A 16463-nucleotide genomic window follows, 5' to 3' on the forward strand; every position below is an offset into this window, starting at 1 on the left:
AAAACCTATCAAACGGGTAAAGTAATGCTAAGCAACAAGAAAGTTACACTGAACAAAAATAGCACAAGGAACAACATTGTCCAAAGGCTTTTTGGCTAGCAACCAATGGACCAGCCATAGCTAATTAATTTAGTACATCCTCCCTGTCAATAACAAGTCCTACAAAATTCTTAAGACCTCTCTTTCCAGCTAACGTTGACACAATCAAATTTGATCAGATCTTCAATTTGGCTACTGCTTCAAATGATGATCACAAAACCTCGCTTCTCATCTGCACGTACGCGCGTGTGTGTGTGTGTGTGTGTGTGTGTGTGTGTGTGTGTGTGTGTGTGTGTGTGTGTGTGTGTGTGTGTGTGTGTGTGTGTGTGTGTGTGTGTGTGTGTGTGTGTGTGTGTGTGTGTGTGTGTGTGGCGGCTGACCTGGCACTATGTACATACATGTAGGGCAGACATAGTTGTATTGCAAGAGCACAATCAGCACGAGTTTGCGGTCAATGTTCCTATTTTGCCGGATATTGGATTGCGTATGCTGGCTTGCAAGATTTCTCTGGTGTATTGATGATGATTCGACATGAGCTTCAGCCTGTTATGTTATACAACGATCCGCTTGGTCGGTGGATGGTTGTACAGCGTTTGTTGAATGGTCGAGTTCATGAATTTGGAGGTACATATGCATATACGGTCTCTCGGCAAAGAGCTGCTTTGTGTCGAGAAATCTCGTCTCACCCATGGACATCGAATGCATTTTTGTGTGGAGATTTCAATAATACTCCTGATTTACTTGACAATACCACAGGACATTCGCATATGTTATTTACGGAGAAGCAGAACTGGGATCTTCTAGCTGCCTCTGCTCAAATGATTGATATATGGCGTTCTTTGCATCCTGATGCCTCTGGTTTTACCTTTCAGCATGCTGCTCATTCCTCTTACAGAGCACGATTAGATCGTTGGTATTTGCTTAATGGGCAACAATATGAAGAATTTGTATGTGACATGAGGATAGATTATGCTCTACAGTTATCGGATCATTATCCTCTTTTGCTGTCGTTGTCTTTTGGACAGTCTCTTTGTGATCGGCCTCTTCACAAGAAACGTTTGTTGCATGTTAATAATGCCTATCTTACTCATGAAGCTTTTCGTCACATGGTTGCCGATATTATTCCCCCGCTGTTGGCTCAAATGCATATTGATTTGGATGCTGCTTGGTATTATTTTGTCATGAGAGTACAAACTGTGATTTCTGACTATGGTAGGCAGCATATGCAGCGTATTCGGGAGACTGTCGGTGATGCGAAAGAGGTTAGTCAACGATTACATCAACTGGCCGATTTTCGCCCATTGTCTGGCTTTGAGATGACGGAGTTATGTGAAGCTCAAGTGTGTATTCAGCAAAATGATAAGAGGAAGCTTGCTAAGTGGTAGACGCGTGCCTGACAACAAGCCTTTATGGATAAAGGTTGTGCTTCGAAGAAATTTTTTAAGCAGCTGCATTATTTGAGAGTCTCGCAGTCGATTAAACGTGTTATGCTTCCCTCGGGTGCCTGGACTTCTTCGAAGCGAGAATTGGCTGAGGTTATGGTTTCGCATTACCGTACGGTGTTTGCTACCCCATCTCCGCCTTCTTCGGCAGCTTGTAGAGCGCGTGAATTGTTGCTTTCTTATGTTAGTCCGATCCTGTCTTCGCAGGAGGCACAATGCCTTGAAGATCCTTTCTCTATCGCCAAATTGCATGGTGCCTTGCTTGCATTGGGCCGGTGGAGATCTCCTGGTTGGGACGAACTTACTGTGGAATTTTTCCTCTCGTTTTGGGATGACCTTAAACAACCCCTGATCTTCATGATAAATGTGGCATGGGAAAAACAGGATCTGCCAATTTCATGGAAAGAGGGCTTACTTAAGTTGTTACCCAAGCAAGCGCTTTACGAGCAGTTCTCTCATTGGCGGCCCATAACTTTGATGCCGGTGATATACAAGATTTTGGCTAAAATGTTGGTCCATCGCATCAAGGACCATATGTTTACAGGGCTTCATCAGGCTCAGTATGGTTTCATTCCTCGTCGTCAAATCATGGACAATTTGGCCAATCTTATGATTGGCATGGAATATGCTAAGTATATGCAGCAAGATGTGCTCGTCATGCAAGTTGATATTGAAAAGGCCTTTGACACTGTGCATTGGGACTTCATTGCTGCCACAATGAGATGTTTAGGATTTGGTCCTAAGTTGGCAAATGTGGTTTATTTTTTGTATGATTGTAGTACCTCTTCAAGCATCCTAGACGGGGAATTGACAGAATCGTGGCCGCTTGGTTGTTCGGTTAGGCAAGGTTGCCCTATTAGTGCTTTGCTGTATGCAATTGCTTCTCATCCTTTGTTGATGTATCTTGATCACTTGACCTCTGTGCACTGTCTTCATGGTTTGCAGCTTCCTCCGGGTCATACTTTTATTGGGCAGGCTTATGCAGATGACTCGCTATTTATGCCCCGCAATCAGCAAAATGATGTTCAAGAGATTATGAACGCTTTGGAATTGTTTGCGCTTGTGGCTAGTCTAAAAGTCAATTTCCGTAAATCAAAGCTTCTGCCGCTTCGTTCTTGTGATTGGCATGCTCTGTTGTGGCCAGGAGAGATTGTTCTTCCAAATGTAATCACTAGGCATTTGGGTTATCCAATTGGATGGAATGTTACTCACACGCAGAAAGTGGATTGGGTTATGAATCGCCTGAATGTTAAACTGCATTACTGGAAGCTTTCTACCCGGCCGCTACATGTTCGCCTTCATATTGTTCGGAGTATCCTTGTGGCATATGTTCAGTTCTTTTTGCCATTGTTGCATTGGCCCCGTCATTGTCTTGACTCTCATGTCGGCCATTTTGTCTCATTTGTGGCGAACGCGTGCTCACAAAAAAGGGTTGCGCTTGATATCGATGGCGAAACTATGTACACCAAAGCGCTTTGGTGGTTTGAATATATTGGACCTGCGTAGGCATGTCTTTGCCAGGAAGGCTATGCTTTTGCCTACACTTGTGCAACAATCTCAGCCTTGGACTCTTATGTTTGCACACTTGAAGACTCAGCATGTGGTTACATCTTCATTTGGTCACTGGCAATCATCCATGTGGGAGGCAGTATTTGGTAAGATGGATGCTCGTATTCCTGGATGCTCTCTTTCTTCCACCTTGCTTTCTGCATGGAAACAGGTTACGATTTATCTTTCCTGGAATGCTCGGAGGGAAGGAAACTCGCTTCGTGCGGAGAGTCTTCATTGGAGTCGGGCTTTTTCTCTTACTTTGGTTGATCGCTCGCCTCGCCAGGCATATTTCCTCTCCTGCCGTGGCATTCGAGTGGTTGAGGATGTGGTGGATGCAGATGGTTTCACTTTTGAGTTTCCATTTGCCGCTCGCCGCTTTGGATTGGGCATGCACTATCGCCATTTTTGGAGAGAATTACAGCAAATGTTGTCAGGTTTCTTGCCGGTTTCACCTTTGGCAGATGGTGATCGCATGTCTGATTGGAAGCTTGGGGAAATGCCATTTCGAGATATTTCTGCTGGCCGGGCATATGCTCTTCTGCTGCCTCGTCCATGGATTGCTGATTATTGCAACGCTATTTGGCACATGCATAAATCCGATATTTGGTGGCGCAAGATTATATCTGCACTATGGGAAAGTCGTTTGCCGTTGAAAGAGCGTTTGTTTCTTTGGCGGTGTTTACTTGGTGTGCTCCAGAGGGTACCTTTCTTCGGATGCGCCATATCCGCTCTTCATCATGTGTCCGTTGCTTATCTGCCGATGAGGATGTCTGTCACCTCTTGTGGGATTGCCATGTCACTCGAGAATTCCTTCGTCGGGTTTCTGCGTGTATACGGCTACGTTTTCCCACGACGGTCTTCCATAAGCGGTTTTGGATTTTCGGTATCTTCTCGCCGGCGTTGCAGTGCTTTGCAACCTTCTTCATGTGGGTCAAGTTTTGGGCATACTGGAGCCTGTGGCGGCAGCGTAATGGCTATATGTTCCATCGCATTCATACGGATCCACTACCTTTCTTCAAGATTTCCCTTCGGCAGTCTTTGAGGTTTGCCTTGGAAGTTGGTGATATCACAGCAGAGATACATCACGTTTCTTATGAATGTTTTTAGCTATTCTATACCGCCGAACACTGTTGTGTTCCTTTCCTTGTACATCTTTTTGGTGGGTTTTCCTCTCTTTGAGGTTTCCCACAGATAGCTAAATCAAATTGATTTACAAAAAAAAAAAGTGTGTGTGTGTGTGTGTGTGTGTGTGTGTGTGTGGAAAGTGCCCCTGCGCGAGCTGCCCTTGCGCGAGAATTGCCTTGCGCAAGTCTGCCCTTGCGCCAAGTGCTCCTCTGTGTGAGTCTGCCCACCTGCGAAATTGCTGCAATTTCGTCCCGGTCTGCAGTTACAGGCTCCTTTCGACTTTGGCTGCTCTGTGTGAGGGGTATGTGTGTGTAGATACCCACTACTGTGTAACAGAATATGCTGCGAGGTCGCTGTTGAACATCTTCAAAGGAGTTTTGTCGCCAGCAACAGCCTTTGCAAGGTTTTCTGTCGCCTGGAAATTCAGCGTGGGCAATTTTCACTACTGGTTGGCTGCGTGACCAGCAGAGTTGCAGTTATCTGTCAGCGTGTTTTTCAAGGCCCTGCTGCAAGTTTCGTTTCTCAAGCAAGGGGTATAGCTGTACATGTTGGAGGTCAGCAGTGTGCAGTTTACAACAGCGACAAATTCTGTTCTGCTGTATTTTCTGCAAAAGGGGTTTTGGGCCTCAAACTACTTTCTATTTAGCTTTAGCAATCTAAGTTTGTTCGGAATTTTGTACCGTGCAGTCCTTTATGTACAGTCTTGAGGTTGGTACAGAGAACGTCTGCTAAAATAAAAACAAAAAAGCGTTTTTTTGGAAGTTCAAGCTGTCATTTTAATCCAAGTAGATTTTGTCAGTACAAAGGGAAAGGTTTTTTTTGGTCATGGCAGAAGAGGCTGTATACAAGCGTAGGAAACAGGTCGACCTTTCCTCCATGGATGCTGCAAATATCATTAAAGAGTGTTTGTCGGAGGATTTCGAGGATGCTCGGGATAAGTGGGAAGGCCAACAACCCGCTACTGAAGTGATTATTCCGATTCAACAGTTGATGAATCCGGTTGCACAGTATGCATTGAATGCCGTTATTTTGTTTTTCCCTGGCAAAATGCCATCGGCACAAGATGTAGGTCCATGGGTTGACTTTCTGTTGAAAAGCCAAGCAATCCGGGGGGTGTATTTTGGTGCCCGTGGGTTTTATGAGGTGCTGTTGGAAGATATATACCTTCATAAGTTCAAAATAGTCTGAACTCACGAATTATAAGAGGGAATAAAGCACTCATAAAACTATGAAAGCAAGGGACACACGAAAAGAAAAGAAAAACAGAAACAAACAAACTAACTAACTAAATCACTTTGATTGCTTCAAAACAAAACTAGATAAAACAAAACATTATTAACTTAAAAATGTTTTCAAAAAAGGTATGTGTAAAATAAGTTGACGCAACTTACTTGGCTTAAAATAAGTACTCAACTTTAAGCAAAAAAAAAAAAAAAAAGGATAAGACATCTTAAAAACTTAATCCTCGAAATCAAACTTCACACAACCACCTATAACGGAACACATTCTTAAGTCCTCAGGTAAGCTAAATATGAAATCGAAAAATGAATACTACTACAAACCTACGAAGAGCAAAGAACCAAACTTGACAATATGTGATCTCGACTTCACTGCTTGTCCAAACAGGAAGAATAAGATTATCACCTTTATCATGCATAGCTTGGACAACAGCTATGACATCCCTACTCACGTCGTCAGTGCCCAAGAGTAGGTGCAGGTTTATATAGAGGTCATTCATGCTTTGAACGTACTCTACAAAACCAACGAGCTGAGTTTCTATCACCCTCCGGAGGTGATGGGCATACTCAGCCATGATAAAGGCTAGCAATTGTCAAGCTATAGTGAAAATACTAGAAACGCTAAAGATCAAAACAACAACATAAGGTGTTATTAAGTCAAACAATAAGTCGGCTTTTTAGCTCCCCACTTTTAGCTGTTGGAAGACATGGATGCTCGTTCGCGCTTGTTGGAAATGTCGCCTTTGTTTTTCAACATGCAAATGACACATGTTTTGCCATGGGCGCTTACTAAAGATTATCAGAGCTTGATACGACACAGGTACCCGGTCTGGGTGGAAATAGTCGGATTTCCGAGGACTTGGAAACATTTCTTGCCTCTTTTGGCTGCGCAATTAGGAAAAGTGATTTGCCCCCCAAACTTGGATACTAATTCCAATAGATTTTGCGTACTATGGGATACAGATGTGCCGACACTGTCAGGAATTACGGTTGACTCTGGTGATCCAATGGTAGGCAAAAGGCCATTTAAACTTAAATGGGGGAAGTTTGCAGGTGCTTGTTTTGGTTGTGGAAAATTTGGCCATATGCAATCTGAAATCCAGGAATCTTTGTTTAAATTGCCACCATCTGCTGTTACTATGACTGGAACTCGGGTTGTTCCTCTGTCTGCTTCGTTTGTGAAGCCGAAGATGGGGGAGTCTAATGGCAACATGCAGGCCAAGCAAGGCAAAGACTCCACTAAGAATCTGGCTAATACGCAGACTACTGGAAAGACTGATAATAAAGGTAAAGCTAAGCTGGTAGAGTATACTGATGGTTGGCAAATTCCCAAGAAGCCAGCAAAACCTTGTGTTTCGCCTATTTCAAGGAATTATGTACCTGCTATGGATGGAAGAGGTGGTGGAGCCTCTGCATCTAGATCACATGATCATAAGTCGCTGGTTGAAGCGTGGGATAAAGTGGTTCATTCATATAAAGACGCTTTGCTTGGGTCGACATCTGCGTCGTTGTCGATGTATCAAAATCCCCAACAAGGGATGCATATGGATTCTGCTGTATTGAATGGTAGTATGGAGGCGGATGTGCCTATGGGCAACACTACTTGATGATTGTGCCTCGTGGATCGTTTGTAAATATTGTACAGATGCATTCTCCTATTAGATGTTTGACGTATAATGTGCACGGATTGTGCAACCATGACAAGTGGAAGCTGATCTGGCATTATGTACATACAAATAAAGCAGATATAGTGGTATTGCAGGAGCATAATCAACATGATTTTGTTGGTCAATCATTGTATTATGCAGGATTCTGGATTTCTTATGCTGATACTGGTTCTTGTTCGGGAGTTTTAATGATGGTGCATCATGAATTGCAACCGGTTTTGGCTCATAATGACCCGGTGGGACGCTCGATGGTTGTTCAATGTCTTGTGCAAGGCAATATTTTGGAATTTGCTGGTATTTATGCTTATACTACCTCGGCACATAGATCTCGTCTTTGGCAAGATCTGGTCAAATATCCCTGGCGTTCACATGCTTTTTGGTGTGGGGATTTTAATAATGCGCCGGCAAACACGGATAATACAACTAGCCATTTGCATATGTTAAACTTGGAACGTTCTTCGTGGGATGCTATGATCAGTGGCACAGGAGTTTTGGATCTGTGGGCTAGCTCTCATTATTTGAGCGAGGCTACACTTTTGCTCATAATGCTCGTTCGGAATATAGAGCTAGATTGGATCGGTGGTATGTACTTGGCTCTCAGCAATATGATATGTTTGCATGTGATATGAGGCTTGATCGCTCCTTTACTTTATCTAATCATTTTCCTCTTTGGCTCTTGATCCATAATGAGACATTGGATACAAATTCCTCGCTTCCTGCTAAGCGATTGTTGCATATTAATAATGCATCTCTCTCGCACGAGGCATTTCAAACCTTGATTGAAGCAGTGATTCTGCCGCTTGTCTCTCATATGTTTATAGATGTGGATATGGCTTGGTACCGCTTTGTCATGCGGATTCAAGCAGTCATAAAGGATTATGGTTCATGGTACATGCACTGGATGAGAGATAAAGTGAAGGAAGATAAGATGACTACTCAAACTTTGGAAAGTATTGCAAATATTAGACGGCTTACTCGGTCAGAACAAGATGAATTATGTGCAGCTAAAGCCTCTTTAATGCATAATAACAGAAGGGAACTTGAAAAATGGAAAGTAAGATCAAGACAATATGCTTTTATGAATAAAGGTTGTTCATCGAAGCAGTTCTTTAAGCATTTGCATCATTCGAGGTTATCTGTGTCTATTAAAAGGGTTAAGATTGATACTGAGCAATGGACGGCCAATAAAGGTCAATTGGTGGATTGCATGGTTGATCATTTTCAACAGGTTTTTGCTGGGACTGGGGTTCCTTCAAGTGAAGTTTTGCAAGCCAGACAGCTACTGTTGTCGTATGTGCATCCTATATTGACGATGAATGATGCAGCTATCCTTGAGGATAGTTTTACTGAGGCTCAGCTGCATGACAGCTTGTTGCATCTTGGGCATTGGAAATCCCCTGGATGGGACGGTCTTACAGTTGAATTTTTCCTTTGCTTTTGGGAGTCCCTTAAGCAGCCTCTACTTTTCATGATTAATCAGGCATGGACTAAACAGTCATTGCCGCAATTGTGGAAAGAAGGATTGGTGAAACTGTTGCCTAAGCAAACATTATGTGAATACTTCTCGCACTTGCGTCCGATCACGCTTATGTCGGTCGTTTATAAATTGTTGTCGAAAATGATAGCTTCTCGTGTTAAAGATCGTTTATTCTCAGGCATACATCCTGCTCAATATGGATTCATTCCTCGCAGGCAAAGACTAGATAATATTGCTAATGCTTTGGTTGGGATTGAGTATGCGAAATATACTGGACAGGATGTACTTATCATGCAGGTTGATATAGAGAAAGCATTTGACACGATTCAATGGGATTTCATTGCTCAGACTATGACGGCTTTGGGCTTTGGTTCCAAGATGTGTCAAGTGGTCTATTCCCTATATAAGAATAGTCAATCTGTTGGAACTATTGATGGCGAGTTGACTCGATTATGGGATCTTGGTAGATCGGTTAGGCAAGGTTGCCCTTTGAGTATATTGGCCCCAAATACTGGTGCCCCTATCGGTATTTCTTTTTGTATTAGAGTACAAGAGAGTGGCTAGGGTTTCACTCTCAGACTTTGCGTCCAGATGCTCTGAGAAGTGAGGCCCTCACCACTAATTTAAAGGTTACAAGGGATGCCCAAAAGCAGAGCCCCAAAAGCTTGAAAGCAAAAGCACATTCTCTCCCTCTCTCAATGAGAGTTAAAATAAAGCAATTCAACTCTTTCTCTCATCCAAAATCCTTGCGTAGCAAAAAGCTAGGATTTGCGTCGCTCATTAAAAAAAAAAAAATTACTCGAATCCACGATTTCCGGAAATAAGGGTTTCTGGCAAAAATTAGGGTTTGCGGGAATTTTAGGGCTTCTGGCAGAAATTAAGGTTTTTGTTGTCCGTAGCCACGTCATCACTTTGTGACACGAACACTACAATAAGATATGGAATATGAACAAGAGTGATATTTGGTGGCGGAGTAAGGTCATGAAAGTGTGGCATGCGAAATTGCCTCTTAAGGAGAGACTGTTTATGTGGAGATGCATACTTGGGGTTCTCCCGATTGGCAAATTTCTACGTTCTAGGAGATTGGCCTCTTCACAATGTGTTAGATGTGGTGCAACAGTTGAGACCATTCCGCATTTACTGTGGTCTTGTTCTCATACGCTGCAATTTGTGGATTGCATCTCTATTGCTCTTCGCACGCGTTTTCCTGGCATGCATTTTGGTAGATCTTTGGAGTACTTCCGCCATTGGTTCGGCCGTATGCATACTTTTTTGATTGGGTCAGATTTTGGGCGCTTTACACGGTGTGGAGAGCACGTAATTCCCTTATGTTTCAGCAGATGCGAGTCGATTATGTTTTCTTCTTCAAGACGGCTCTGTTGCAGTCTCTCCGAGTGGCTTATGACTTGGATGAAATTCCTCTCAGTCATTACGAGCTTTATTTTCACTGTTTCTGATCTCCCGTTTGTAGTATTTTTCATGGGTTTTCCTCGTCTTGAGGTTTCCCATGGGTAATTCAAAATGACATTACAAAAAAAAAAAAATGTGTGTGTGTGTGTGTGTGTGTGTGTGTGTGTGTGTGTGTGTGTGTGTAACTAATACTTATACACAAAAGAACATCTCACTTCAAAAGATAGTTGATTTTAGATAAGGGACAAAGATAGGCACAAAAACGACTCAGTCTTTGATTCATTTTTGCACATTACAATGAGAATGTGGTATCATTCTAATGTTTTTGTACAAAGGATAGTCAGGAATAATTGATTTTAGAGTGAAAAAGTCGAGGTGCACCAATGACGGACAGCAGCTTTAAGCCAAAAAGATCCTAATTAAAGATAGAGTCCTCACCTGCATCCATATAAACAAGTTAACATATTCGTTAGCCTTGAATACGTATTACACATGTCAACGAACCTATCACTTGTTATCCATGTCCTACTTCAAACCTTTTTACCTTAACCCTACCATCCCAATATTGTTTGAAATGATGAAGTTGTCACTGTATCTCCTGAAACAGTGTTTCTCTTTTTCTTCTTTTTAATTCATTTTCAATTTTGTGATCCGAAGGTCATCACTCCTTCAAATCAACAAATGAGATCATAGGTTATAAATAAAGTTAGTAATTACTCCATTTTTTATAAATTTGTTCATATTTATTAAATAGGTTAAGATCTTATCAGAAGGCCACTACCCCTTCTGATCCAAGTGTTTTATTATAACAAACTTGGACACCCCAAGTCAAGATTCTACCGCAACACAGCAGAGATTCACTTTAAAACGATTCACAAAAGACGACACGGCCCGGCGTAGTTCCGTGCCAAGAGATATTGGCCCTAAAGACTGGTGCCCCGTTCGGTATTTCTTTTTATATTGATCTGTGTGCAAAGTACAAGAGCCAGCGGGTGCCCACTCAGTCACTGCGTCCAGATGCCCTGAGGAGTGAGCCCCTGAGGCTTATTTATTCTTACAAGGGATGCCCAAAAGCAGAGCCCCAAAAGTTAAACTCAAAAGCTTCTCAATCTCAAAAGCAACTCTAACCCAAAAACTGACAAAAGCAGTCGGCGTAGTTTCTAGCAATTCTGTACGGCACTCAACGCCATTTGCGAAGATCCGTACAATCAGCGTATTTCGTGAAAATCCGTACGCCAACCATGTCAGTAGCCTTTTTGCCTAGTATCTACTACTATCACTTTGGGCCCCTCCGCAATAATCCTTGAAGTTGGGACAACTTTATTAGGTTTTTAATGTGTTCAGGTACTGCCAAGTCACCAATTTGTGACATACACCCTTCTTGAAAGAATTCTAATCATCCTCAATTACGCCTGCAAAACAGACAGAGGCCATAAATTGTCTTAGTCGACACTGACTGTTAGTACCGACGCACTAGACAAGACACATCTAGCACTTGTACAAAACGACAGTCACATAACCGGACATCACATGACAAATCACAAGACAAATTCATTCCAAATTTCAGACCCATGACAAATCGGCAACGTATTTAGTAATCACATCTAGATCCATTCCGGACCTCACAGATGCCCGATTAACTAATCCTTATTGCACTCATGTCTATAAAGATTTATGAGACCGAAATGCTGCAGTCATTTCGTCTTTCAATTCATGCACTCAAACAAGTCAAATACAAATCAACCATTTTCATTTTCGGGAATTCCAGTTATGAAGTCATACACCATAATACTACTCAGCCCTTTAGTATCCCTGAAACCCAAAGGGGACATCAATGACTTTATTCAAAATCGGGGTAATCCGTTGACAAAGGAGCGGAGTGACTCCCCTCTTGTGCAAACCCGTTGCACTAGATTCACCCTCGCTGAAGTTGGGGTTCTATCGGAGTAGACTATGTCAAACGGAATGCTTCAAGGTAAAGTTCCAAAATCTAGGAAGTATCTGCTAGGTCCTCGTCCTCCATCCACTTCTCATCCAATGTAGGATAGTTCTTGAACTTAACCAAGAACCGCTTGATCACTTTACCTTTTATCTTTCTGTCTTTGTGTGCCAATATCTACTCTGGAACGAGTATCTCCTCGCTTTCCTCCACTTCGGTTGCTCATCTGGCTCCCCATCATCGGGCACATCGCCTTTAAAAGGCTTCAATAGACTCACATGAAATGCATTGTGAATCAAGTATTGGGCAGCTTCAGTCTCAAGGAGACATCATTTATCTTTTCTTTTATCTGGAAACGGCCATAATACCTCATGCTAAGCTTTGGAAAAAGCCGCTCCTTTCCCTTTTTCTTTCTTAGGCGTGCCTTCTTATAACGTAAGACCACCCACTAGTCTTCCTTTAATTTCAAATCGCTATGGTGTCGATCTGCTGCCTTCTTGTGTCGTTCCTGAGATTTCGCTAAAGCCTCTCGGACCTTGGCAAATGCAGTGTCCAAGTTCCTCGTGTACTGGTCAGCTTCAAAAAAATTATCTTTCGTGCTAAGGAAGGGTGCAACCTTCGGAGCACCTTCAATGATCTCAAATGGCGCCTTCCCTGTCGAAGAGTGGGTCGTGTTATTGTAGGCAAATTCCACCAAGGGCAAAACAAATTCCCATTGAGTCTTCTAATCAGAAATGTAAGACTTCAATAAATCCAATACAACTGAATTTGCAATCTCAGATTGCCCATCTGTCTGCGGGTGGAATGATGACGAGAACTGCAACCATGTGCCAATGTTCTCTCAAATAGCCCTCCAAAACAAACTTGTGAATCGGGGATCTCTATCGGAGACTATTGTCTCAGGCATGCCATGTAGTCTAAAAATCTATGCAATGAACAGTCTCGCTAAATAATCTGGCTTGATTGTTTCTTCATAGAAATGAAGTGAGCTTGCTTGCTAAATCTGTCGATGACAACCCAAATGCCATCATGCCCACTCTGTGTCTTCGGAAGATCAAAAATGAAATCCATTGCAATACTTTCCCAGGGGCGCGTGGGAATGGGTAAAGGCTGTAACAAGCCCTATGCTTTAGGCCTGTCAAACATGACCTTTTGACATACTAAGCAACTGCGTACAAAGTCGTTCACATCTCTCTTGAGTCTCGGCCAAAAGAAGTAACGCTCCACACCTTTCAAGGTGGTGTCGATGCCACAGTGACCCATAAAAGGTGGACAATGGCACTCAGTCAGAACATTTTCCCTCAACGGCTGTGTAACGCACAACATCGTTTTATTCATCAAGTAGCCATCCCTTATGAAATATCCCGCTACTACCTCCTCATTTTGTATTCGAGTGAATACATCCAAAAAATTCGGATCTGTGGCGTACTGATCAACCATGTCCTCAAAGCTTCTATGATGAATCGTAGAAATAGCCAAGACTAGCGGCTTCCGAAACAATTGCCACCTAGTTCTTTTGTCCCTGAACATGGACAATCTGGAAGTGAAACTGTGACAAGAAGTTAGCCCACCGAATTTGCTTTTTCGAAAGCTGCTTCTGTGACAAGAAGTAGCGTAAACTCTAATGATCAGTGAATACTGTGAAGTCGGCTCCAAGAGTAGGTAATGTCGCCACTGAGTAAGAGCATGGATCACTACCAAAAAAGCTCTTTCTCATAAATCTGTGCTGTCAATTCTGGCCTTGAAAACAATCGGCTTTCATAGGCAATCACATGGCCTTCTTGCATAAGACCACTCCCAGACTACGACCACAGGCATTACAATATACTTCAAATTACTTTTCCAAATCCAGCAAAGTCAATATGCGTCCAGTAGTCAATTTCTCTTTCAGTGTCCAAAAGGCAGTCACCTCTGTGGGTCCCCACGATAAAGGGACTCCTTTTTGTGTCAGAATGTGCATAGAGGAAGCTACCTCGGTAAACTTTCGAATGAACCGCCGGTAGTAAGAACACAAACCCAAGAAGCTTCTAACTTCATGAACATTCTTCAAATCGGGCCAATCACATATAGTCTCAATTTTGGCTGGGTCCATCTGTACTCCTCTGCTGAGACAATGTGTCCCAAAAAGTGTATCTCGAGCAAGAAAAATTCTCTCTTTTTCGCATTGATAACTAACTTGTGATCTCACAATGCCTGAAAGACTGGTTGCACATGGTGTCTATGTTCTAAAAATTCACTCTTTTTGGCATTGATAACTAAATTGTGATCTCGCAATGCCTAAAAGACCTGTAGCAGATGGTGTCTATGTTTTGCTTCATCCTTGGAGAAGACTTTAATGTCATCAAAGAAAGTGCCAACAAATGATCTATACTCTCGGAAAATCCTATCATCATTTGGTTGAAAGTCGTTGGAGCATTGGTAAGGCCAAAAGGCATCACCAAAAATTCAAACAAATCAAAGCTCGTCCGAACGACTGTCTTGTAGACATCTCCCGTCGCAATTTGGATCTGATGATATCCGCTTTTCAAATCAATCCTGCTAAAACAAGAGGATCTATCACAAACGGGAGCGTGTAGCAATATAAAACATATTCGGATAAATAGAATTTATCACTTAATACTGAAGCCAAAGGATATGGACAGAAATAGATAGAGAGAGAGATAGAGAGTGAGAAGATCGACACAATACTGGGACCAGAAGATGGGCTGATCCCCCCCCCCGTAATATTATCTTTATTATTGAGGAGAAGTCTATACAAGCACTTGAACCGAACGTACTACTACGTTCATTCTAGAATAAGACTTGATGGTTCTCGCAAGCCTCGGCTTCCTATTCCTAGGACAAAACCCTATTCCAAGGAACTTCCGTTCCTTATTCCAAATCCTCGAGAATCAAGGTTCTCGCCTCTGGATCTCACCTTCCAGACTCAGGGCATGGCATCCGTGTAACTCTTTTCCGACTTTGTTTCCGGAGTCCTCTTCTCGCAGAACAACTCTGCTTTCCCGGACGCGAAGTCCTTACTTGGAAATCTCTACTTCCGCATCACAACTTGAGAGGCTACCTCTCTCCAATCCGTATATCTACTTCCCAAATTTGGGTACGAAACCCTTGGGCCGATCTGGCTCTAGTTCCTCAGAGTACTTTCTCCTGCACAGGCTCATGCCTTCCTCTGCTCCTACTCCCTCACTAAGAGGAAGTACACCTGCAAACAAATACTCAAAGTTCATAACATGAAAATCGTAACCTTCAAAGTCTCGACACTCAAAATGCAACTCGGTTCTCGAAAAGCAATTCCCCGGAAGAGATCTCTACATAGAAAATCCTCTCTTCCAATCCTACACACAAAAGAGGTGTGTTCTCGGGTTCCTTCTCGTAAATCAGCCCCGTCTAGTGGGCTGAAAACAGAGAAAAACAGCAACTTATCGTGATGGAAACACGCTCCGTAGGCACTTCTCTCGCGAGGGAACTCACGCACTGGGCCTTGGCGACATCCGGTACACTTGGGGCAGCCATGGGCACCACCGGCAACGTCTTCTTTGCGGATGAAATCTACAGCAGCATCTTCCTCTTGCCAAAACTGATCTTCTCCTCTTAGTGAGGGCATAGGATGCTTTTATAGCTCCTGGCCACGGCACGAAAAGCTGAGTGCAAGCTGCTCGCGTAGAGATCATGGCCGGTTTTTTTTTTTTTTTTTGCGTTATTCTGCCTGAAAGAGAGAGAGAGAGAAATCGCTGGCTGGTGTTTGCTGCTATTTTTTCCATGTGGCTGCCCACTTATTAAGTGGGCGGCCGGCATATTTTAAAAATAGTCTATTCTGCCTGAAAACTCAATAAACCTTATAAGTTAAAAACAATGCTTTCACAGCACTTTGCGGATGCAATCACATGCACAGTTGCAATGCAGACATAGACTTCTTGGCGGAAAAGCATCTGCTTTTCCAAAAAGCAATCCCGCTTTCTCAGAAAGCATCTGTTTTTCCTCAAAGTTTCCTCTGAACCCATCTTCATTCAAGTGCTTGCTTTTCCTTGTGCACATTTCTAACACAGTTCGGAATTTCCTCTCGACTATGGATATTCCCTTTCCCCCGATAATCGACCACGACGTTGTTCTTATGGTACCAAGGGACTCCTAGGAGGACGTCACAACCTTCCAAGGGCATTATGTAAAAGTCCTTGTGCCCTAAATACCCCTGACAATGCAGCCGAAGTTTGCCAATGACAGGTGTAATGGCTATGTCCTGTCGGGGTACCGCTAGAATTGCCTTTACTGGTGGTAATCTCGAGCCGCGCCGCCAATTCAGGTGAAATGAAGTTGGCCTTGGTTCCTCCATCGAAGAAAATCAGGGCTTCTTGATCTTTCACTTTGCCCTAAGCTCGGCAAAGTTCTGTACTTTCATCAATCAGGCTTGTGTCAGTACCCATGCAATCTGGTACCAGTCCTGCTTTCATCTTGCCTTTTTTGCCACGTTTCTCTGCTGCTCTCGAACTCTCTGGCATGTCTTCAGTTTGTTTTGGTTGTGCCTTTTTGGGGCACTTTACGGAGATGTGCCCATGTTTCCCGCAACCAGAACACTTC

At 43.0% G+C, this 16463-nt stretch overlaps 1 protein-coding gene across 1 annotated transcript in view; it reads right to left on the reverse strand.

Moving 5' to 3' along the window:
- Positions 1-16463, reverse strand: part of LOC147417506 (SH3 domain-containing protein 3-like) — a 121504-nt gene that overhangs the window by 30404 nt on the left and 74637 nt on the right. The window lies entirely within an intron of this gene.

This window comes from Adiantum capillus-veneris, chromosome 30, assembly GCF_014529385.1.
Source record: "Adiantum capillus-veneris isolate H3 chromosome 30, ASM1452938v2, whole genome shotgun sequence".
Taxonomy (NCBI): Eukaryota; Viridiplantae; Streptophyta; class Polypodiopsida; order Polypodiales; family Pteridaceae; genus Adiantum; species Adiantum capillus-veneris.